We start from the raw sequence: 24,973 nt of genomic DNA, 5'->3' as shown, positions 1-24,973 counted from the left end.
TACCAGTGATAGTTATTCAAACATCAAACTCTTCTGAGCATGTATTACAAACTGGAGTCTCTGCACATTTCATTTGACAGAAATGTCAACCTAACAGTAACATGTTTGCAAACCTCATGCCATATATACTCACTTGGGCACCATCAGTTGTTGGCCTGCTTGAGAAGGAGCTTGTAAATCAATCAACCACCCACTCTCCCTGTTTAGTGCAAGCTTTTCTAACAGGAGAAATGACATGTGCTGCTTATGGGCGACAAAAAGACTGTGGCATGGCCTGGTGGTCAGGTCAAAGCTTTTTCAATGATCAAGTTAAATGTTATTCACACTGTGTTGACCTTGGGTTTACCAGAGCCAGGCCCTTGTGGAGTGCAAGGTTAATTGATAGGGGGAATTAACGCTTATATTTGATATTAAAATTAAAGGTTATTTTCCAGTCTACAACTGCTAGGCGCTGTTCCCAATTTTGTTGTGTTCTATTCGAATGTGTAGTCAGCTGCCTCCTGGGCTATATCCTGTGACTGGTCAGGATGATGAAAATTAGTTAGTACTGGTGTTTTAGCCCTGGCTGGCGCTTGCACCACTAAGAAATGAAAAACTCTATTATCACGTTTATGATTTAGTTCTGCATGTTTTTTATTTTATTTATATCTTCAAAAGTTGCAAATCAATAACAGTTCGTTTGTTATTTAGTGATGTCAAATATGTGATGTCAAATATGATTCTTTCTGATAGTTCCACCTCAATGTTCCTTGTGTCCTATAGTTTGTTCAAAAATGACTTGTAGGTGGAATTGTCCTTGTTTTCTTAAGAGCTTTTTTTGGGGTAGTCGCAGTTACGTCACTGGGACTTTTTGTTCCAATAGTTGCCTCACTAGGACTTTGCTCCAAGATAAGTTTGTTTACTTGATAGTCGCAGTTACGTCACTGGGACTTTTGTGCCAATTTAAGCTTATGATGTTTCGTGGAGAGAGCTAGATGCTCTAGAATTGCAGTTTTATTGGTTCCAGTTACCTCATTGGAACTTTGTTGTAGGATGAGTTTATAACAAACCAAATTAGGTGTTGGTTATTCCAAAGAAAATGCGTTGAAGACTGATTCTGTTTCTTTTTCGAAAAGAGCTTGGTGCTCTATTTTGAAATTGGCTTGATGCTCAGTGATTTCAATTGTGGTGGTCCCAGTTGTATTGCTGGGACATTCTGTTTCCCTTATGTTGGTCCCAGTTTTCTCACTGGGACATCTTGTTTCCCTTCTTTCCCGACAGGCGTTTCCCCATCCCTTTGGGGGGGGGTCCTCAGGGGAGGGAATTTCGTTTCCCTGTTGGTTTTGCTCTAAGTACTTGATTTTGTAGTATCCTTAAGGTTGATGTAAAGAACACTGAATGGGGATAAGGGAAACAACTCAGACCAACACAATTGAAATCACTGAGCACCATGCCAATTTGTAATATATATATATATATATATATATATATATATATATATATATATATATATATATATATATATATGTGTATATATTACATGGACACGGTAGCGTACATGTAGTTATGGTTAAGTTGGTGTTTCCATAGGAAGAGCATTTTTTGGGTGGCTTATAACTTCGCTCCCCCTGGACGAATACTCACCAAACTATGCAAAAAAAAGTATATGGCCCACTCTGAATTTGTTTGCAAAGTTTGGAGAGGATTGGTCCAGGGGGGGCAAAGTTATAGGGGGGTCTCAAAACTTTTGTTTTTTCCCATAGACATAATGGGAAAAAACTTTTTGCACGCCTACAGCCCAAACCGCTGGACGGATTTACACCAAATTTGCAGCAGGAGCGGGGGCTTGGTCCCGAAAGCGTGCTTTTGCAAATTTGGTGTCTAGTAGTTTTTTTAAAATAACCAAAATGTAAGGCAATAAAATTAGTGATATCTCCGTTCGCTCCGCGGATGGACTTCCCGGTTCGCTCCGCGGACAGTGCCCTGATTGGCCGAGCGGCTTGCGTGATGTCCGCGGACATGCGACGTGTTCGCTGATTGGACGGCGTGGAGCGTGAAGCGCGTCAGATTTTCTGTGGCGCCCGCCATCTTGCATTCGTGGACGACCGCGGACAGCGCAGTGAAACTTGGATTCAAAATTGTATTTAGTGGAGTGTGTGGGTGTGTAAGAGTGTTTGGGGAGGGTGGGGGAGTATGAGATAGGTTCAACGTTCTGTTTTTTTATATGCTAGACACTTTTGTTGTGTTCGATTTGTCTGCGGACAACACGGCTGTTCTGCAATGTTCTATATAAACTAAATGGTGGGGTGCTCTGAGGACGGAGTATGTGTCTGTTTTGTTCGCAAGCAAGCTAAAATTGAGCTAAGAACACTCGCGGTGTCCTTAAATGTTCGTACATAAACAAAATGGGGGTGTCCTGAGGACGCTGTCCGTATTGTACTCTGGCAAGTTGAATGTGTTCTAAGAACAATCACGGTGTCCTGAAATGCTCTGATTACTTACCAGTAATCTTCATTACTCCTAGTCCTACTCTTCCTCGTCACAGTACTGACGACCCTCCTCACCCTCCCTGCGGGGAAGGTCCCATGCTCCGGCTTGGTAATATGAAACTGAGTGATGTGGATGTGGGGGAGGAGTTATAGGAATTTAAAGAAATAGAAAAAGGTCCTGTGTCGGAGGCATGGGCTCATGAAGTAAGTACTGGGACGAGGAAGAGTGGACGTGGAGGTAATGTTTGCAATTAAATAAAATGGGGGTGTTCTGAGAACGCTGTTCGTATTGTTCGTTGTCAGGTTGAAAGTGTTGTAAGAACCCTCCTTATGTCCGTTGACATTACAATTTCCTATGGCCCTTATCTGACTTTTTGTCCACTAAACAAATGATACATCAGGCTGCTGTGCGTCGACATTATGTGATAATCCTATCACTTGCCCCATCGACCTGGCTGACCTGCTTTTGCAACACTAAATCATATCTCCTGCCACTAAGCCTGACATTATCAAAGCATTCATATTCCCTGTCTCTCTCCGTGACGGTACAGGGTGCGTAGCCAAACGCGCCCAGTCGTCTCCAATCCTACGCGACTTTACACAGAACCTGGGAAACAACACAGATCATCTCACAACACAGCGCGCAACAATTCGGAATATGAAACTGTGATTTAAAAGCAAACAGCAAGATTGTACATTTCGTAAAGTACTTTTATTTGACATCAAATGTTTAGAGAATATTCAGCGATTTGCATTTGTCTTTGCTGTCGATCCGCAAAAGTTCATCTTGAGTCACGCGCTGTTCCTTTTCCTTTACGGTACACAGGGTGTTGGTTTATGATAAAAGAAGCACTATGGTCGCACTGATAATCGGAAGGCTGTTCCAACAACGAGGCATTAGACCACCATAATGGTTGGTATGTTGCTTCTAGCCGCTAGTACCGCGTAAGGGCATATTGGTCCTTGCCGATTGTCCCATAAAATGGTAAGGGTCATGAAGTTGTTTAGAAGTAGCTGCACCTGGCAGTTAAAAAATCTGTCGGCCGGGGTCTGAAAATCGTGGCATTCACATTACGGAAGGACATACCTGTTTTAAAAAACATAAATTAGTCTCACCAGCCGATCTTCATTAAAAATATTCATTTTATTTATTAGGGCGTGAAACTATTTGCTAGCGAGGACAGTGCAACAGAGTATGTTAACTTATTCCCATTAACCCACCCTCTCTCCTCTGCCTTTTTCAGGGCCCTCTAAGCGACAGGGGACCAATTCGGCGGTGATAGTGCGCGGTAGAAAACACTATACCACATTGAACGAACAAATACAACTTAACCGGGCTTTAACGCCACACTATTGTTATTATATTTCGGTATAAAATAATCTAAAGGGTTACTTACATTATATTGGCATTTTCCATTGTGTAAGCATAGTGCAGTCCCAAAATACGACTCCATCTGTGCCAACAATCTTTCTCATAGTGATATAATATACAAAAGTGGTTTCGTTTCAGAAATGTCATCCTTATCGTGTCTTACGTTTTTGCAACACTCCTTCAAAAGAAGTCTTTTAGCACGATCCCTGTCTGTCAAGGTCAAAAAACAATAGAACCTTATAGTGCGAGTCGTGGGCCTCTCTGGCACGCGAGCAAAAAATGGAAGCAGCTGACCTTCACTGTAAACGACCATAAATTCTTAGTTTGCAACATTCTGTGTACAGCCATCTCTGAGAAATAGCTTTTTACACTCCATCTTTGTATATTGTTTGCATGCTAATAAAAAAACTTTGTTAAAGGGATGTTATGGTTCCAAGTGAAACCGAAAAAACCCTGAAATTCGCCAGTTATGGTAAGCTAAGCAACCATAACTCGCGCCACCACCGTGCACTGCTAAGACTAACACCCAGGACATCAAAGATGACATCACAAATGTCATTGATGACATCACTGATGGCATCACATGTGTATGTACTTTTCATGAAATATGTGTACAAGGGATTATTATTATAATGTTGTGAAAAAAGTCTCAAGGATCATTGCAATACATATCATACCCTAATTAGTGTTTTGAACGATGCATTGATATAAATAGCATTCTATTATGGGGTTCTATCTATTATACTAAGCAACTAATGCAGAAACATAGCATTGTGTGCAGCGTACAAGATGAAGGTATAATATTCGTAATGTTAATATGTTGAATAATGAAATGATAATTGTTTTCTTAATAGATTTTTGTGTACTGTGAAATATGTAATAAGTAGCTAATAAAACCCATATATTACATAATTGCATTACTATAGAGAAAACAGAAAGAGACAAGAACACATACCAATATACATACACATAGGGTAAATAGCAGCTTTGAAACAGAGAAATAATCATTTATTTGCTTGAAAGTAATGCTGTCTTTAAAGCTTGTGTCTTCCCCTATATATATGTTTCATATGATGTGACTGGACTCTAAGGGAATTACTATAAGAACCTACTTGTACGATACCTCTACAAATAAAATACAATTTTTAGTTTCTGACTGTTACTGAAGAAAACCATGTGGCCTAGATATGTCAGCAAAAGAAAAAAGAGCGAGCCAGAAGAACACTCGCGGTGTCCTGAAATGTTCGTACATAAAGAAAATGGAGGTGTTCTGAGGACGTTGTGCGTATTGTTCGCTGGCAAGTTGCATGTGTTATAAGAACACTCGCGGTGTCCTGAAATGTTCGAAAATAAACAAAATGGGGGTGTTCTGAGGACGTTCTCTGTATTGTGTGACTGCTTAGCTGTATGCAATGAGGGAATGGCACAGAGAGTGAAGTGGAAATGGTAGAAGGGCTGTACAAGAGTTACGCGGTCCGCGGACACCGCGGCTGTCCATGGACAGGGCGTGCTACATCCGGGGTTTTCCAGCAAATCCAGCATGGAAAGAAGACTGTAGGGATCAGCCAATCAGATGTTGAGGCTGTGGATTTGTGTTGAAAGAGACTGTGTGTAGTGAAGATGGCAGAAGTGGAGAAAGTCAGGGTGTTGGTGCTCGGAGATATGTTTGTGCATGGTTTACAACAGTATGCTCAATGCAGGCATGTTGCAAAGAATTTTGATGTTAAAGGAGTGGAGGTCGTGTGGAGCACTGTGCCTGATTGCAAAGTACAGGGAATTGTACAAGTTTGTGAAGATATGGGCAGGATCAACAGTCCCCATGTGGTAGTTTTGTACTATGGTGCTTTCCGTTTGGGCTATGTCAGTGCCCCTACTTTTTTGGCAGATTTGGAACACTTGGTTCAAGCAGTAATGAACATTCTTCCAAATGCCAAAGTAATTCTGTCTGGATTACTACCTAGGGCAATATGGGACAATAGTTCCGGTTTTTGTCCTCAGCAAAACAATGCTAGGTGTGTAATCAACCGAGGCATGTGAGCCTTCATGCTTAGAGCTGGTATGTTCTTCTGTAATAATGAGAATATTGATTCAAGTAATGCTGTTTATTTTAAAGAAGATGGCATTTCCTTATCTTTTATGGGAAATGCCATGCTGTTTTGGAATGTAAGGGTTGCTTTGGAGAAGGTTATGTGAAGATTTTAGGAGTAAAGTAAGAAAAAAAGAAGAAAAATAATACAAAATAACAGGTGTCTGTCAAACATCTGCAAAAAAAAAAAAAGGCTCTTTTCAGAGCCAACCTCAAAGGGGAAATGGGGCACACTATTTAAATTTACATTCACCACACTCAGATTTTCGATATGTCCGTGGACATGGCGGTAGTCCGCGGACATCAAAATCACTAGCTAGGGGTTCAGTATGTTCTATGTTACATGTATTTAAAGTCAGGAATATTATGGTTAAGTAGTGCTACTAAAAACCTATGAAATTCAGTAAAAAAACTTTGTTAAAGGGACGTTATGGTTAAGTTTCGCTACTAAAAACCTATGAAATTCAGTAAAAAAATGTTGTTAAAGGGACGTTATGGTAAAGTTGCGCTACTAAAAACCTATGAAATTCAGTGAAAAAACGTTGTTAAAGGGACGTTATGGTTCAAAGTAAAACCGAAAAACCCCTGAAATTCGGCAGTTATGGTAAGATAAGCAACCATAACTCGTGCCACTGTGCACTGCTGACACTAACACCCAATCACAAATGTCATTGATGACATCACTGATGACATCACGTCTGGCTCTCCCTTTTTTCCCTTTACTGACATATCGAGGCCACATAGTTTTCTTCAGTAACAGTCAGGAAGTAAAAATTGAAAAGGTACTATATTTGTAGACTTAGGGTCAAGTCACATCATATGAAACATATACATAGCTGAAGACACAGGCTTGAAAGAGAGCAATCCTTTCAGTGCATGAAGATAATCATTAGGGTTATCAGCACTTTCTCATAGTTTTATTTTTATTACTCTACCTTCGCTGTATATGCTCATATTTGTATACATTATACTCACTCTCCTTTCCTTTGGGTGCAGTCACATCATGTGATACACATACATATGGTAAGTAGCAGCTTTGAAACAGAGCAATAGTTTCTCTGCATAAAGACAATCAGTTAGGTTATGAACTCTTTCTGCTACTACTTCTGCTTTTTTGTTTACTTCACTGTCCCTGTATATACTCATATTTGTATGTGTTGTTGTCTCTTTCTGTTTTGTCTGTAATAATTATGTATTAAGTGGGTTTTATTATCTACTTATTACATGATTCACAGTACGCAAAACTCTAATAAGAAAGCAGATATCATTTCACTATTCAACATGGCAAGATTATGAATATGGCACCTTCATCATGTATGCTGCACACACTGCCTATGTTTCTGCATGAGTAGCTTAGTATACTGGATAGAACTTTATAATAGAATGCTATTTATATCAATGCATTGCTTAATGCACTAATTAGCTCATGATATTTATCCCAATGATCCTTGACAGTTTTTGGTCAGCATTATAAGAATCCCTTGTACAGAGTTTTTATGAAAAGTAAATGCACATGTGATGTCATCAGTGATGTCATCAATGAAATTTGTGATGTCATCTTTGATGTCCTGGGTGTTAGTGTTAGCAGTGCATGGTGGCGCGAGTTATGGTTGTTTATCTTACCATAACTACCGAATTTCAGGGTGTTTTCGGTTTTACTTTGAACCATAACGTCCCTATAACAAAGTTTTTTCACTGAATTTCATAGGTTTTTAGTAGCGCAACTTAACCATAACATCCCTTTAACAAAGTTGTTTTACTGAATATATATATATATATATATATATATATATATATATATATATATATATATATATATATATATATATATATATATATATATAATGTTCAGTATTTTTTCAGTATTTTTTACTTTGGTAAAATGTACCACTCTGATTTGGTTTTCGGTAAAATGACTGGATACCAAATGTACATCCTGTGCAGTGGCAACCCAGAGATAGAATGAACACAATCAGTATTTGGTGGACATGAGAATGAGCAACTGCCACCTCCAGTCACAACCTGCAGCAGTTGGTGAGCTTCTCTTACTCACATGTCTCTAGTAGAAGGAAGAGGGAGATCTTTGGAGGCACCAGCTGAAAAAAGAAAAATCAAAGTGGTACTTAAGCCTAAAAGTATTGCTAGTTACCATGCTAAACCCCCAAAAAACAATAGAAATAAAAAATAAAGAAAATGACATAGTGGGAACAAGCAGCTGCACAGTTTGAAGTAACTGGTATACATAACCTTTTAAATTGAGGCAATATTTAGCCAAATATACTTTCATGTATGATAGTTTATTTCAGAAATTAACTTTGAATGTACAGTGCGTAAATGAAAAGCAGAATGTGTACCATGAAATGTATAAAAACTGAAAATATACTATTTTTGGGAAACCAGAGTAGCAAAGTCACATGCAAAGACAAATGTTTGCAGCATGCATGTGATATAAAAAGGTCATCCATGATTATTGGACAGCACACAGAAAATTAAAGAGAATGGACATTTAAAAGTAACACTGGGACTGGATGGTGTGGTGTGTCACAGACTCAGGTTTTCCTCTCACTGGTGTTTTATTAAATTACATACTGAAAACTCCTGACTTTCCCTAAACTATAAGGCATTCCCTACCGAACAAAACTACCTAGGGTGCTCGTCAGTTGTTCCTAAAAGTCAAAAACCAGAATGCAGTCCACTGTCCGAAATCTAATGTACTCTGGTCCTAAAACTATTGAGAATAACAACAATTTAGGAGAATAACTCCCTTCTCCTATTTGCAGTTCTTCCACCAATTCCAGTTCACAATGGTGTTTTTTTCAAAAACAGTCTTTGGTGATTCTTTTCATCAAAAGATATAGTTCTCTTATGAGGTTCGCCAAAGTATCAACCTTCTCTTTCATTTGATTGGTTCATCTCCTTTCAATTTCCTCTTTACTTTTTGTCAAACTTTTATCTTGACTAGAGCTAACTTGAGAGCTTGAGTATTGATTCTCAGACTGTTTTTGTTATTCATCTAATTCCAGTTCCAATGGGACGAGTCTGAACGTTCCAAGAATAATTTGTACTTTCTTCAGATAATTTCAATATTTTCTCTTCTCTGCGATGGCTATGAACGTTCCAGTAATGATTCTTACTTTCTTCAAGTACTTTTAATATTTTCTCTTCCCTAGGACTAGTGTAGGCATTCCAATAATGGTTATAGGTCTCCCTCCCGGGTCTTCCACTTCCCACGTTACCTGGATCTTTCAGGAATACCGTCACTGGGGCTTGTAAGCATTGAGGACCTTCTCTTGTCAAGGTAGCTTTTCTCGTCTCACTGATATGAATGGTTCCTCCATTCATTCTGCTGCAGCGTCCTTCTTCGTGATTTCACCGTAGGGGTATCTGCATTGTGACTGGACCTCCACACCCACCGCCTTTTATTAGCAGTCATGCACCACCCGGTTCAGTCTCTGGATGCCCTGGGTCCTCGTTCGGTTTCCTGTGTCTCCTGGGTTACTTCAAGGTAGGCGTTAGGCTCCACATCTAAATGCCTTTCAGGGGTTGGACACAGTGCATGTGCTCAGTGCACAGCTGATTCAGACTTCCCGACTTCTCACTCTGGTTTCTGGTTTCTGGTTTCTCCTCCTTCTATTTTTATGACATTGTCAGGGAACTTCCTTGTCAGACTGTCAAAGTGCTTTCTCTCTGATGAGCTCCTATTCTGTATTACTCCATTGCGTTTCTTTGTCCCAGTACTACATGGTTTTACTACTGTAGGTTTGATCAAAGTATTTGATTGACAATAGCAGACTTTGATTGATTATTCATCCTTTTATTCAAAAAGTGTAATTGAAGGATTATTAAAACCATAGGGCTTTGGGAGTTCCTTATCAGAATGTGAGTCCTTGTCCCATTTGCCTTTACCTCTATAGAGGCTATTACGTATCAGCTCACCTCCCTAGCCTCATAGGGAAAGGCTTGCCGCTGGGGAGAAGTGAGAGAATCCCACAAATTGTGACTTGCCCTTTCCCTTCTTTGGCGGGCTTCCCCTTCTTCTTCTATTATCACCTTATTTTCTGTTTTCCAGTCTCAAATGACTGCATTGAAGATTTTTATAGAAGGTTCCCAGGATTGTAATGGTGAAAAGCTATTTTGAGGATCCGATTGGGACTTTAATAAATTACCAAAGTTTGGAAAATCTGTACCAATGATAACTTCATCAGGTAGGCTGAGTACCATGACTGGCTTTATCTGCACTGGTTGATTTCTTACTCTTAGAATTATAGGAACTTTTGGGTATAATTCCACGTCTCCATAGACACATGTAATTCTTACAGGGTGACTTTTTCCCTAGGTCTTCTGGGTATTTTAAGTCTGTGCAATCTGCCATCTGTTTTGTTCCTGAATCCAACAATGCAACAGCTTTCACCCCATTAACTGAAACTTTTCATGAGTCTTGAATGAAATGAACCCTCAAAAATAGACCTCTGTGGTTTCGGTCTTTTCCTCTCTCCTTTCATCTTCGTCCCACCAAGGTTCTGCCAAGGACCACCCCACTTCCATAGGTTCTTATATTCGATTTTTGGGGCTAGCCCAGGCAATATGTCTCTTTTCCTCACTGGAAAAGCAAAGCAGATAGGTGTAACAGATATTGGGGCTCTACCTTTTCTGAGTTCTTCTTCAGATGGGAGAACATTTTGAGGATTACACTCGAAGGTGTTAGGGAGAATTCTCATAAATGTGCTAATTTCCCTTACCTTTTGAGACCTCCAGCAACTTTGCTGGATTTCTAGGATTTTAATTTTCACCTGGAAAGAGTGTGAGCCTTTTTTCTCACTCTTTCATGTATTTTGATGTGTGTTTTACTTTTGTGTTCTTTGGATATGGAATTTTAGACAACACCATAGGCATCATCTTTTTCTTGTGTGTCACACAGCATCCTCACTGCAGTGGCACAGGGATGACTTTCAGACTTCCCAAGGTTTAAAATACCTTCTCTGGGACTGACTACTGTGTCCCAGTGAATGTAAAGTTAAATTGACTTTACTAGTCTCTTTAAATTCATAGACCCAGGACACACTATCTTCCTATAGAGTGCTGGAGGGGTCGCCTAGCATCCCCTGGGTCTAAACACTCATGTAGCGGTCAAATGCTACCCTTTCCTCTTGGAATGGCTGGTGGCAGTGGTTTTAGAACAAACGACCATGATTTTTCCTGACCACGAACACCATAGCTAAAAATCGGGTCAGCCATGTTTTTCAATATGGCGCCCAAGACCCCTCTGCAAAAACAGACTGCGGTCATCTTTTTTCCCCATTTCTTTTTGGAAAAGTCCTTCTAGTGTTGTCTCTGTGTGCCAAACCAGGTTTGGTCCCTTTGTTCGTTGGCCTTTAGCGGACTTCAATGCTGAAGCCCTCCTCTGGTGCCTGAGTGTCTGATGTGTACAGGATGTGACGGAGGTGCCCGAAACTCCCTGTGCTTAGTCTCCTAGGAGACCTGAATGCACTCTGGTGTGATTGGCTGGCTGACTGTCTGGCCAGGACAGCCACCCTGATGGGTGAGTGACAGCTAGGCTGCAATTAATGGGAGAACACTGTTTAAAAGCAGATCTCTGGGACTTGGAAAGCAGAGTCGACCACTGGAATGAAAGGACCGAAGACGAGCTGAAGGAAGACGACTGCTGCAACTCCTGAACCGTGGTTTGCCCGGTGAAGCCCTGCTGCAGGTTCAAATTGCCTGAAACTCCCTCGACAGAGAAGCCCTTCAAGGGCGACTTCTTCCCTTGAGCTGGTGGGAACAACCAACTCGCAAAGCCACCTGGAAACCATCTCCATATTGGTCGAATTTTCAACAGAGTGCTGTTGAAAACTGGATAGCCAGTTAGAGGGATACCAGATTGTGGACTTTAAGGCACTCATACCTTAAAACTGATGTTTTGCCAAGCTGGTGGTTTCTTCCCTGTGCGGTGCAGGAACCTCCTGATGTCCTCTCTCTTGTCCCCATGACTGAGGCTCAGGAACAGTGAGATCTGCAGTAACTGCCAGGAACAAGTGCCTCAACTACAGCTTTTCTTCATCTATAAAGTACTGTGCAAGTGCCGTAGAGAAATCCTCTTTGCTGCGGAGAAGGTTTGTTAAACTTTCCCAACTTTGGAGTCTTGTTCGCTCTTAATCCGACATATAACTCTTTTCCTTGAAAACTACTTCCAAGAACATTGGCAAAGACTTAACCATTTACTACCAGAACTGTGCTGTGCTATCCAAGACACTGAACCATTGACTTTGGCCCAACTGTGTTTTGATTCTTATAACCTTTGTCTTTCTACCCCTTTTGAAAGTTACTGAAGTGTCATTTTGCTCCCACTTCAGGGGAGCCTAACTTGTTCAGAAACCTGTTGGTTGAGTACTATAGTGAATTATAGTGTGATATTGAGCTGCTTATTACTAGTGGAATGTTTTCTAACTAAATGTATAAATAAATGTATATTCTTTTACCAAGAAACCTTGAGTAAGTGTGTGTTTGAACTACTGTGATTGCAAGTCCTTTGTGTAACATCTTGTACTGCTCACATCCCTCTTGAGATAAGTCTGGATGCTCAGCCACTGCCACCACATAACTGTGTAGTACAGGCTTGTACCAAAGGTGAGATTGTGATTACACCTGCAGTCTTAATTGTGTTTAGTGTTCCCAAAGGGTACTGCATGTTATTCTGCCTAAAAGAAGGTCCTTTCCTATCAGCAGGATCTCGGGGAGAAAATGTATCAGTTTCCCCACTTTCCTGTAATGGGATTGGGTTTACTCAGGGTTCTAAGATCCTTTTTACTTTCTTTAGGTTTATTGCATTGCATTGTATTGTAGTATTGCAGTAGTCATTGAAATAGCCACTTTTCCCATTACTATGACCTCAACACGCTTGTGCTGAGAATGCCCTCGGGGACCACAACCCAAAGAATGGGAACTTTTCTCAAAAGGCTTAGAATGCGTGTGAACATTTGGCCAAGATAAGGAATTAGGTGGGCTGGCCGGGCTCCAGTAACCAATCCAAGAGATCAGGCATGTTGACGGCACTGAAGGAGGTTTGTAGAGTATGTGAGTGCAAGAGACTCTTTATGTGTTCAGCTGGACCAAATTTTGTCATAGTTCATTGCTGTATTCTGATGACAGAGGTGTTGAGGCTTAATCTGGTATAAGGAGACAAAAGCGTTATGTGCCCAGCTAGACCAAATTTGTTGTAGGTCATCGCTGCATTCTAGTGCATGCGTGTGGGTAGCCATACCTGCAGCAGATGGTCACCGAAGTGGTGCATTTATACATACCTTGAGGCTCGGATGGAGCTTTGTTATTGACAACACAGTTTAATCAGGGTGTCCCTGTGAGAGAGTCCTTTAGGAGTACTAGCCGGGTTGCCATAATAGGTCTATTTAGCATCTTGAGCAAGGTATCATAATACATCTTCTAGTGAGATAGTCTGGTTGTCCTACTGTCTTCTAGGTGTGATAGTGAGGTTTCTCGCTTATCATTCATGGCAATTGGCTGGCAATCCTCATACATATAAGTGCAGTAAAAAGGCTAAATCAGGGTCTTCTATGTGTAATGACAGAAGTAAGTGCCGAGGACAGGCTATCCTAATACTGTGTTCAAGGCAAGGATGCCTTAAGGCTTAGAATGCATGTGAGTTTAGTCCAACATAAGTAGTTAGGTGGGCTGACAGTGCTACAATATGCCTCGTAAGAGGTCAGGCATATGGAAGGGTGCTGAGGATGCCGGGAGTGTGTGCGATAGCAGTGGGTTCATTATACATCTATTTTACTCAGGGACATATTGGTAGTTTATAGACTGTGGATGGATGATGTGCACTGTATATTTAGTGGGATGCGGGTGTTCCTAGTTAGGGCTGCCGCGATTACGACTGGCTTATGCCTAGTTGAGCATGACCTTGTTCCTGATTGGGGCATTGCATTAAGTCTTACAAGGTCCAAATTGCTTGTGGACATGTCCGTAGTCTGTGGATGACTGATGTGAGTTGTGTGATGAGTGGTCTGCGGTTGCAAGTGTGAGGGTGGGCCACGCAATTTTGGCTGGCACTGTCAGGTGATGTCAGATCATGTACCTGGGTGGAGTTTTGCAATGGTGTTGTTGGTGGGGCGTACATTGTGGCAAGCTCAATATAACTTGCCACAATGTGATTATTACACCATGCCCATGGTCAGAGCACTCTCGAGTACACTTCTCTCTCCCTGTTCCGCTTCCCCTCAAATTGAGAAACCCTACTAATGGACATTCATTCTCATGCAACTTAAAACGTCTTACATTGGACAATATTGCACCATTACTGGGTAACAAAATAAACTTCCTGCCTGACAATATTTCTCACGTCATGTCGGCAATTCTAGCCCTCAATATGGCCTGTATCTCAAACCCGTTAGCCCTATTGAGATGAAAGAAACAGAAGAATGAGGAGTTGAAAAGTCACCTGTGGTTTACAGCCGACCTTAGAAAGCTTAAGGCATTAGTACTCAAGGCATTTTTCCAATGGAAACCAGCTTTAACCCGTGTGGTGCTGCCCCGTGTGGGACGCGCACGCGGCGGCGTGACGTTGCACGTCGCCGCATGCAAGTTAAATAAACGGGGCGTTCCCGGACGCGACAGAGCGACCGGGGAACCCGAACTAGATGGACGTGTGTAGTGTGTGGTCTGTCTAGTGTGGGGGCTCACGGGCACGCACGGGGGCCAGGACACACCCCCAACAGTGGCAACGAGTGCAGACGGATGCCCGGGCCCGGCGGTGAAAGGCATTCCGAAATTTTTCTCCATGACACGGAACGTTCATGAGTGTTTCGTTTCACGCCGTGGCTGCGAACCGTACACGCGGCTGGCGGCCATTTTGTTTATGAGGCCGTGGAGTTTCACCAGGCTCCGCTTTGGAGGGTGAAAGCGATCCAGGTCCAATTTTTGGATTTAGCAAACGACAATAAAGACAAAATACTCGATGCAAATCAAAACTTTTATAATGTAAGAATAGCACATGCAGCCTCAAACACAAAGGAAATCTTCTTAATCCTCAAAGAACAAGAGACAGTGCCCCTTCCACCGGATCAATTTGAGATTAGAGATACCGTCTGGTGTCAGAAAATCCAAGATGGCATGCATAATAAACACCTAGGAATAACAGCAGGGATACAGGAAAGAAAGAAGGACCTAACTGAAAAGGCCTCAATTGAATCTCAGAAATCCAGACTGCGCTAATCTACGATACCTCAATTTGAGTTTCATCCTGTTACAGAGGAAACTGTTCTGCAAGTCATAGAACATTTTAAATCCTCCCGGTGCACAGGTGATTTTTGCTCCTCTCAAATAATAAAAACATGCCCTTCCCGGCTTATAAAGGCAATCTTTACCTTTGTTAATGTGTCATTCAGCGAAGGCTTAGTTCCGGATTACCTAAAACAAACAGTGGTCACGCCCATCCTAAAAAAATCCGTACTAGCTAGGGACAATCCACTAAACTACTGTCCGATTTCTAACACACCTTTTTTGTTAAATATCTTAGATAAGATAGCTTATGGTCAGATTTCTGAACATTTAAATCTGTACCCCATCCTGAATGAACATCAATCAGGGTTTAGATGGGGCTTTGACACCGAAACCTCACTTTTGGAGCTTAAATCCAAGCTTTTAGATTGTATTGATAAAGGATCTCTCTCCCTGCTTGTCACTCTCGATCAATCAGCAGCGTTCAACCTCATCGATCATGATGACCAGACTCTCCAAGGTCGCTTATTTTTCTTCTCTATCGGTCTCTTGTATTGCTTTGTTCCTTGATAACAGAGCTAGTAGAGTATGCTCAGAAATACCCAAGGCCTTGCCCATTCCGGTTCTCTTTGTGGTACCCCAAGGTGACATTACATCACCATGCCTCTACAATATTTTTATGACTCTGTTTTTCTCAAAGCTAGAGGTGGTGGGAATAATGTTTAGTAATTATGCCAACGACACACACGTTTTCTCCCCGATTTCAGGCTATCACTGCCAAGATGAAATCGAGCTGAACAGAATCTTCGACTTGATAGAAAATTGAATGCTCAGTAACAATCTGGCGCTCATCAAAAGTAAAACGGAACTAATGATAGTGGGCAGTGCTGTTGCTATAAAAAAGTTGGACAGAAGCTATGGCTCTGTCAGGTTGGGAGATGATCTTATTGCACCAGTCCCTAAATTGAAGATTCTGGACGTAAACCCTTGAGCAGTATTTATGCATGGGTCCCCATGTCACTGGCATTATCACAGCCTCAGCATATTATATAAAATGACTTTACCATTTTAAGCCACTTATCACCCAGGCGAGTGTTCAGACAATAATGGGAGAGAGCTAAGGTCCAGTGGGCAGAATCTGTTTGATGTCCACAGAATCAGAACCTCAAAAGCAGCAAAGGGCGCATTCCATCTGGTAGTTCCCAAACTATGGAATAAACTACCCAAGCATCTAAGATTCCAAAGTTCGTTGGCGGTTTTCAAGAAAGAACTAAAAACCTATCTGTTTGCTTAAACCTCACTTGCTTAAATTCTGCTGGACACTTCCTCTCGCATATATTACGTGACTCTCTGTGATTTGAATTGTATCTGTCTGCTTGTTCATGCCTTTATGTTTGAGTGTCCACAGTGCGCTATACAAAAGCTTTAATGTAATGTAATGTAAATGCATTTTGAGGTCCTCTCTGAAAGAGAGGTAGTCTTTTTTTAATTTTATTATGCTTTTTTTATTTTCGTTGCAGTGGATGTGTATTGGAAGGGAGTTTCAGATGGAGGGGAATTGGATAGAGAAGGCAGATCCTCCCATTCTGGCGGAGCAGTGAGTGTGGATTACAAGAAGAAGAGCTGAGTGTGATCTGAGGGTTCTGTTGTGTGAACTTGTCCTGGAGGAACTCTAGTCCAGTATTATGGAGAGTGCGGTGTGTGATGCGCATGGCTTTAAAGGTGGCCTGTCAGCTGATAGGGAGCCAGTGTAATACTCTGAGGGTTGGGCTGATATGCTCTCAGGGTGAGAGGGCAAGGAGGAGTCTGGCTGCGGAGCTTTCGATTTGTTGGAGTTTTCGGAGCTGATGCGCTGGGATGCATAGATAGAGGGAGTTGGCATAGTCTAGATAGGAGACAATGAAAAATAGTGTAGAAGAGGGTGTGAGGGTAGGAGAGATAAGGGGAGGGTTGCCTTAGGATGCGTAAGTAGCTGTTGAAAGTTCTGGACTCAGTCCATTGTTCATTCCATTTTTTTTACAGAAGTGGAAGCTGCAGGTGGGGCTCCTAGGGAGTGTGGCTAGGGTATCAGTTGGGGGGTGAGAGCGGTTTTGCTGCATACTAGGATTTCAGTTTTGCCAGGGTTGAGGAGAAGGTTGGGTCGGGGGAGGCTGGTGTTTTGGCTGGTGTCTTGTGGATCTTGAAAATGATCTGGGTGTCATCTGCATAGTCATAGCATGAAGGTTTATGAGAGCAGATGAGTGCTTGCAGTGGGCTGAGGTAGAGTTTGAAGAAAAGGGCTGACAGGGAGTCTCCCTGTGGGACCCCTATCAGCACAGGGCAGAGGTGAAAGGCAGCATGAGCATTATTTACAATCGGTTGGAATGCAATGACGAGATCCATTTTTCATGCTGAGTCTCTGATGACTAGTCTGTAGAGCCTGCCCATGAGTACTGCATGGTTAATGGTGTCAAAAGCAGCAGAGAGATCGAAGAGGATGAGTGCAGCGCCTCTGTCCAAGTCTGCTGTTCTTTTTAGATCCTCTCAGATCGACACAAGAGTGGATTTGGTTCCTCAATGGGGTCTGAAGTCCGATTGGACAGGGTTGAGGAGCCTGTTGGCTTCTGTGAATAGGAAGAGTTGCTTGTATGCTGTGTGGTCTAGTAGTTTAGCAATGAAGCAGGTATTAGAGATAGATGGTAGTTTGATGCAAGAAGGGAGTTGAGAGAGGGCTTGTTGAGAAGCAGCTTGCCATAAGTGGTTTAGAAGGCCCTATGGGAAGATATCAAACTAGGCAGAATTGTTAATAATGGACCGAGCAACATTGCCAGCACACCTTGTAGTTAGGATGTTTTTAAGAATTGAAGAGGGACTGGGATCTCTAGGAGAGCCTGATGGCTGGCTTAGTGTTAGGAGTTTGAAGAATTCAGAGTGGGAAATAGCTGTGAATGAAGAGAGGACTGGCTGGGTGGGCAGGGGATGGTTAGAACAGGTTAAAGGGCGGGAGGAAGGGAGGGTGACCAAGGCTAGTTTCGAGCGATGGAGCGCTATCTATCAATAGCGATGTTGTGAAAGTGGTCAGATAGTGCGTCGCAGAAAGATTGGGAGTGGGGTGAAGGAGGAGCTGAGCACCTCATTCTTTAATTCAGCAATGATTTTTTGGAGTTCCCTCCTTGGAGTTTTGTAGTTAGAGATTTTGATTCCATCAACCTTTTTCTTTGGCTTTTCTGATTTTGGTCAGGTAGGCCCTATTCAATCTTGCAAAAATGGTTTTACTTTAAGGTGTGGGGTTGGACCTCCATGTTTGCTGTAGGTGACGTTTGAGCATTTTAATGGATTTGAGGGAGGGTGTGTACCACTTTGCGTTGGTTTCTGGTCTCTGAGAGGTGTGTCTAGTCAGAGAGAGGGGGACCAGGGCACCAGTGAGCCAAACATTCAAAAGGCAGATGGAGTGGTGTCCTTCCTGGAGTGGGAGATCTGGAAGTGTACTTAGAAGGGAATTGGCCAGATCAAGGTTTATGATTACTTTATTCCAGAGATGGGTGGCAGGCGGAGGGTTAGAGGCAGAGTTTTGGTGGTGTGGGCATCGGTGGGTGGAGGATGCACGAAGGAGAAGAATATAGCATAGTTATCCATCTAGATTAGAGGATGAGGAGGGATGGTGGAGATTAGGTCTGATGTGCTGGATAAGGCATTGAGGGTGTGCCCTGCAGTGTGAGTTTGGAGGGATGTCAGCTGTGTCAAGTTGAGAGCTTCCAAGTTGTCAGTGAGAGAATGGGTCATCGAGTTTGTGGGGACATCTAACCAGATGTTGAAGTCTACTAATATAGTGATGGATGGATGCTGGATTAGGGTGGTTGATAGGGAGTCACTGAGGGAGTCGGTGAAGTTCCTGTTGTAGCCGGGAGGCCTACATAGGAGTAGGAAGCTGTGGGTGGGGGGGGGGGGTGGAGGCAAATCCTTACTAGCAATGATTTGCATTCAATGTTACAGGGTAGATTCTCAGTGGATACGACCTGAGAGGTGCTGTTTCTGAAGGATGGCTAGTTCTCCTGCTCTGCTGGACCTATTTTCTACACTAAGGGAGTAGTCGGGGGGGAAGCCTCATGTGTGATGGGTTTGTAGTTGTCTGTGAAACAGGTTTCTGTGATGAATAGGATGTCAGGGATTTCATTGGAAATAATGTTGTATTTGTTTTTGTGGAGAAATCTGGCATTAATGAGCAAGCAGGGGTGTGTGTTCTGTTGTAGGGTAGGATTGGGAATGCGAGGAGTGGTTGGCATGGTGGGTGGCAAAGCAGTGTGATGGGGAGGGAGGATTGTCTGGGGGAGGTTGTAGGGGTGAGCAGTTGTTGTGCTGGGAGAGGGGAAGAGTAGTTGTAGGGAAAATGACAAGGCGGCAGCAGCGGGAAGCCCAAGGAGCAGTCCTTGGAGGGTATGTGGGATGCTGGTAGGGGTTGGAGGTTTAGCCGGGAGGTGAAGAGAGCCATGACAGGGTTGGGATGTGAGAGAAGAGGGTTGGGAGGAATGAAAAGGGGGAGTAGGGGGGATCCTGTGCAAAGCTGAGGGGAAGATTGTGGGTGTGAAGTCCTATGGTGCATGAGGACCTTCCGTTTAGAGGGTTGTTTGTGGGGAAACTGGGTGTGAGTGTGGGAGGGGATGTTGGGTGTGGTGTGCTGGCCAGAACGGCCAGTGCTGCGATTATATAGGGGAAGCGCGAGTTAGGGATACTGGGAGTTGGTGAAAGTTGGGAGGGATGGTGGGTTGAAAAGTGAGGAAGGGGTCCCGGGGAGTGTCTGGGTATGTAAAGGAGGGGGAGTTAGTGAGAACATGGACTGGTGGCGGTAGACCTGATATTCTGGACAGTAGAGTGCCAGGTATCCCTATTCCTGGAAGTGTGAGGGACACAGGGGGAGTGGGCGTTAGCGGATGTGAGGTGAGGGGGAAGGAGGAAGGGCTTGGAAGGGAGTTTGATTGGTAAGAGAGAGGGGAGTGAGTGAAAGAGAGTAGGGGAGGGGGGTGGACTGTGTAAGTGGGGATTTGGTGGCGGGGAATGTTATTGACTAGGTTTTTGGAGCAACAGCGTGCAGCTCGGATCTGGGCAGAATGGGGATGGTGCCAAGTGTGTGTCCTGAAGGTTTGGTAATTGGATAGGATCAGGTAGAGTGGCGCTGCTGTGAGATCTGGTCAGGACAGTGCGTCCCATTTGAGAAACCTTAGAAGTCTTAGGAATGCAAACTAGAATCGGTATGACCAGTGCCTGAGATGTCTAGATTCAATACATCAAATGTGTCCAGATTCAAACCATCAGCACCATGAGGGAGTGCTAGATTCAGAACAATAGCAGTGCGACAAAATGCCTTGAATAGAAACATTAACAGTGTGAGGCACTGCCTATTTTCAAAACATCAGCTGAGTGAGAGAATGCCGGAATTCAAAACAATAGCAGTCCGACCCTCCAGCTTATACCAATTTTGCGATTTGCAATAAAATCACAAAATCTGATGTTTTCTGCTATTCCCGCTAAATATGTGTTAGTAGCTGCAAAAATCTACACATCAAAAATTCCACTCCAGGCTGCCTGGAGAGTGAGTGTCTGCAATAGAGAGCATTTAACAACTGCTCAATGTGTTTAGCAAATGCCCTATTTCTTCATTTGAAATTCAGTGCTACTTCATGTACTCTGAACGGCAGCTCTGCAGACACGGCAGCGCCCTTTGATTTAAAAAGGTTAATCTGCCACAGGAAAGTCTCTGGTACCTTTACAACATCTTGGGAAAACTCTTAATCAATCTGGCCCTGAATCTGCTTTGCCTCTGTTATCAGCAGACCCTTAGTTGACCCTGGCCAAAGGTGAGCAGCCTCTCCCAGGCAGTGGCATCGCCAGGCGGGGGGAAAGGGGTGCTTGCCCCCCCTGCTTCCACCCTGGTGCCCAGTGCGACCCCCCGCCCTTGGTTCCCCTGGGCCTGGGCTGCAATTAATTTCACTGTGTCGTGTGCAGTGCTGCAGCTGCTACGCCGCCGACAAGCCAAGATCGAGGGAGGACAACACAGTAAGGGAAAGCACCATCGACCTTGCTGGCTGGCCCTCACTTTCAAATCTGTGGGGGTTTGTCTATCCTTACAATGGATGGATCATAATTTAAGATCAATCTGCATGTGTGTATGTTTACCAGCCCATGTCGAGAGTGGGTGTGTGGTTCACGCCTCCAGGTTTCGCAAAAAAGAACATCTCATGATCTCTGCCAAGCTAATGTATGGGCTGCAGAGAGATCATCATGCAGCCGTGGAATTTCTGCTGTAACTTTGCACATGTGAACATACTAGGACTGGCCTTCCTGCATTGCATCCCAGTTAAGCAGCTCCATTTTTAAATTGGTGCTTAGTACATTATCACAAAATTAATGTTTGCCTGAAAGAATGTTTCAACATTGGCACATTGTCAGTGCCTCTGTTCACAATCATTATGCCTTTTGTTTTGAAGTTTTTAGCACATCAGAAAGATTTGGAGGTCAGTTTTTTGCTGCTTTGGGCTAAAGCTTGGAAGACCTCCTATTTGATTAAAATTCGGTTTTCTGGCTTTCTCTAAAAAACGGATGGAGCTGTGGGGACGGCAGCAGACCTGTTTGAAGTTCCAGACAGTTCTACTCCACCCCACCCCTTTGCATTGCCTGCCAGCCTTGCCTGCAAGCTGCAGCCGGCCAGACATATTGCTCCTCGTGCCATTACAATTGCACTCTGGTGTGGTAATGACACTTTCTGAAGTTTAATTTCCCCATCCCAGGATGGACCAGCCTGGGCCAGACTACTTGGAGCCGCGACCGACGCAGCCAGGCACATTTGCTACAAATGTAGAAAATCTGCGTGTCCAGAACAGAAACAAGTGGTGTTCCTTTGGGACCAGTAGAGTAGTCCACGTGGCCACATTAATTTCAGTGTGCCAGCCAGCCTGCCTTATGGCCGTGTTCACACAGTGACTGACTGCTGCTGGCCTGCCCCCCTGCCCCTGGACTGTGCCATCATGACTCATGCCCTCTAGCCTGGCCTGCTGCCCCTTTGCCCCAACATCAAAAATTCTGAATCGGACTGAGACTGGGAGTCAATTTACAAGAAAGTAAGTAGTTGTGTTGTGTAGGGGGTGTGACAACTTTACCTCAGCTTAGTACAGGTCAGATGTGGGGCTGGGGCCCCTAGTCCCAACCTTTATTAGTAGCATCTTGTAGGAGTATGATTCTAATTTCAACATTATGACTTTACATTTGAACAGTTAGACTCATCATTTCAGCATGCAAATTTTAGCGAGGGTTTGAACTTCAAGTGGGGCCCAGGGTGTGAAACTCATTGCTAAACTCAAGCGTGTGAGCTGCAGGCTGAATTAAATAGATGCCAATGCACAGAGCACATGCCTGAAATTGCACTTTGCTTCAGGATGTTATTTCAATGAACTGAACAGCACTAATATAATACTAACCTAAATATAACATACTAATTAACCTAACCCGATTTAACATGTAACAGGTTCCCATAACAACATGTAGTGCAAATTAGCTCATGAAATAAGCTGGATGCAGAATGATGAAAATGCATAATGCTCTGAAACTGGGAAGAAAAAGTACTTTAGACGTGCAGGCTGGATTTGCCCTGTATGGTAGCTGAAAAATGTGAAGATCCGTTCTGCTAAAACATAGCTTTGTTTTGGAGCAGGAAGTGTAAGAGAAAATTGAAACATGTTTCTCTTCAGCAATGTAGTGATCACAATAAGGAAAGCCCAGAGAAAAATTACATGATGTGGGTAGGTCTGGACAAGGGGAGGTGCACGTGATTGAAAATGGGTGTTATAGAAAAGGATTTGGAGGCAGAGTAGCAGGGCATTCCTCTTAAGGCACCGGCTGACAAAGGAGCAGAGGGCAGGCTGGGCAGACAGAGTTCAGTGCCAGCAAGCTGACTGTATGATGGGCTAGGGCTGATTAAAGCTGTCTTTCCTGGGTTGACGAACATTTGAAAAATTGCAGTCTGAAGAATCCTTATCTGGGTGTCCATGTGCAAGACAGGCAGAAATGCTGAGGAAGATTTCACTGCTAAGCTGAGTCGGGAATACCGCCAATAGATTTTGGTAAATATGAGGTTAATTGAGGTGCTGGTGATGTGACTGATACTATGTAGCACAGGTTAAATAGTTCAGTTCATTTTAGGTGTTGCATTACAGATTCGAATTTCAAAGTCCGTGTACTACTGTGTTCGTATTTCTAAATGTTTTGGTGTTTTTATAAATTGTATTTTGCTTGCCAAGTTTCAGGAAGCCAAGGACAATTGGCCGAGCTTTGCACAGATAGAGCGCTGAAAGCCATTGCAAGAAAAAAAGTACTTGCACTGTGAAGTGCAATGTGGGCATAATTGTCACTCTGTGTGAAAATGTTTCATTTTTACCTTGCGCTTCCTGCTACAAAACAAATCCATATTTTTAGCAGAACAGATCTTCACAGTTTTCAGCTACCACACAGCGCAGATCCAGCCTGCATGTTTAAAGTCAATTTTTCTTTCCCATTTCCAGAGCATTATGCATTGGCTCAATCTGCATCCAGTTTATTTCATGAGCTAATATGCACTCAATTTTATCATGGGATTCAGTTACATGTTAAATGGGGTTGAAACCACAATCTTGGCAATCTGAACAGGACTTAGTTCTGTACGAATTCTGATATTTTAAGCTTTTATTTTTTGTGTTTGGTTGTCAGCTGTGGTGTTGTATCTTTATCTTGATTGGCAACATAGAATTTCAAGTATTTTTGATTATTTATACATTCCCACTTGTGACAGCCCAAAACAATCTTCAATTTGCCAATGTGAGCGCCAAATCAATAATTTCCACACTTTTCAAGAGTTGCTTAAACGTGCTTTTTCTTTTCAGTTTTGCACATGGTATGTGCCCTCACAGTTATGTGATCTCTCTACACGTGTTTCACCCTTTTTATGTCATACAAAAGGGATCATTAGGAGAGTTTTTCTAAAAAAACGAAGTATTATACATTACGGAAAACATTATAGCCTTTCAAATGGTTAATCATATGCAGATATATAAACTCACATCAACTCAAAATCTAAGCAGTGTATAGACAAAAGAGTGGAAAGGCGAGACACTGAAATATCTCATAAAACATTATAACATATATTTTGATGGCACTGGCCAATAGTGTTTGTCTCAGGTTTTCTGGCTTTGTAATTAGTTATTATTATTTCTATTTGTTTGAGGTTTCAAAAGGATTCCAGTCTCATATTTTGTGTTAGCCTAGTGGTAAAGACAAAAACAAACATTTGGCCTTATATTTTGAACCTGGTTAGGGTTCTAGACTCTAGCAAAAAGAGAACTATATTTTGGGGGTCCAAAGGTTAATGCGCTTACCTTAACTCTTTTGTAATACTTAGAGCAGGAGCAGAATTGAAGGGATATGCTTGTCCCTCCACTGGCGCCTTCAATTGATGCACTGAGTTGTGTGCTTCTTACGCGTTTAAATACGCTTTCTAATTACGCGAGTGACGTTATCACACTCGCGTTATAGCGTGCGTCATCATGTCATCATGTTTTGCGCGTTGTCGCCCATTTTATTTGCCGATTTTGCTCTAGTTTCCAAATCAGTAGTTACCTCTTATGCAGGCAAGTATTTTATCAATCCTTAATTTTTCAGGATTTTTTTTTAGTTTTTTTTTTTTAGAGGACTTGTATTTGATTTAATAGATGTTGTTCGTGATAAAGTTGGCTACATAATTTTTTAGGAAAAAAGTTTCATATTTCATAGGAAAAAAATGACTTATTTTCAAAGATTGTGGTTAATTCTATT

This window comes from Ambystoma mexicanum, chromosome 10 (assembly GCF_040938575.1).
Source record: "Ambystoma mexicanum isolate Mex_15411 chromosome 10, UKY_AmexF1_1, whole genome shotgun sequence".
Lineage (NCBI taxonomy): Eukaryota > Metazoa > Chordata > Amphibia > Caudata > Ambystomatidae > Ambystoma > Ambystoma mexicanum.
Note: the sequence above shows the minus strand (reverse complement) of the source record.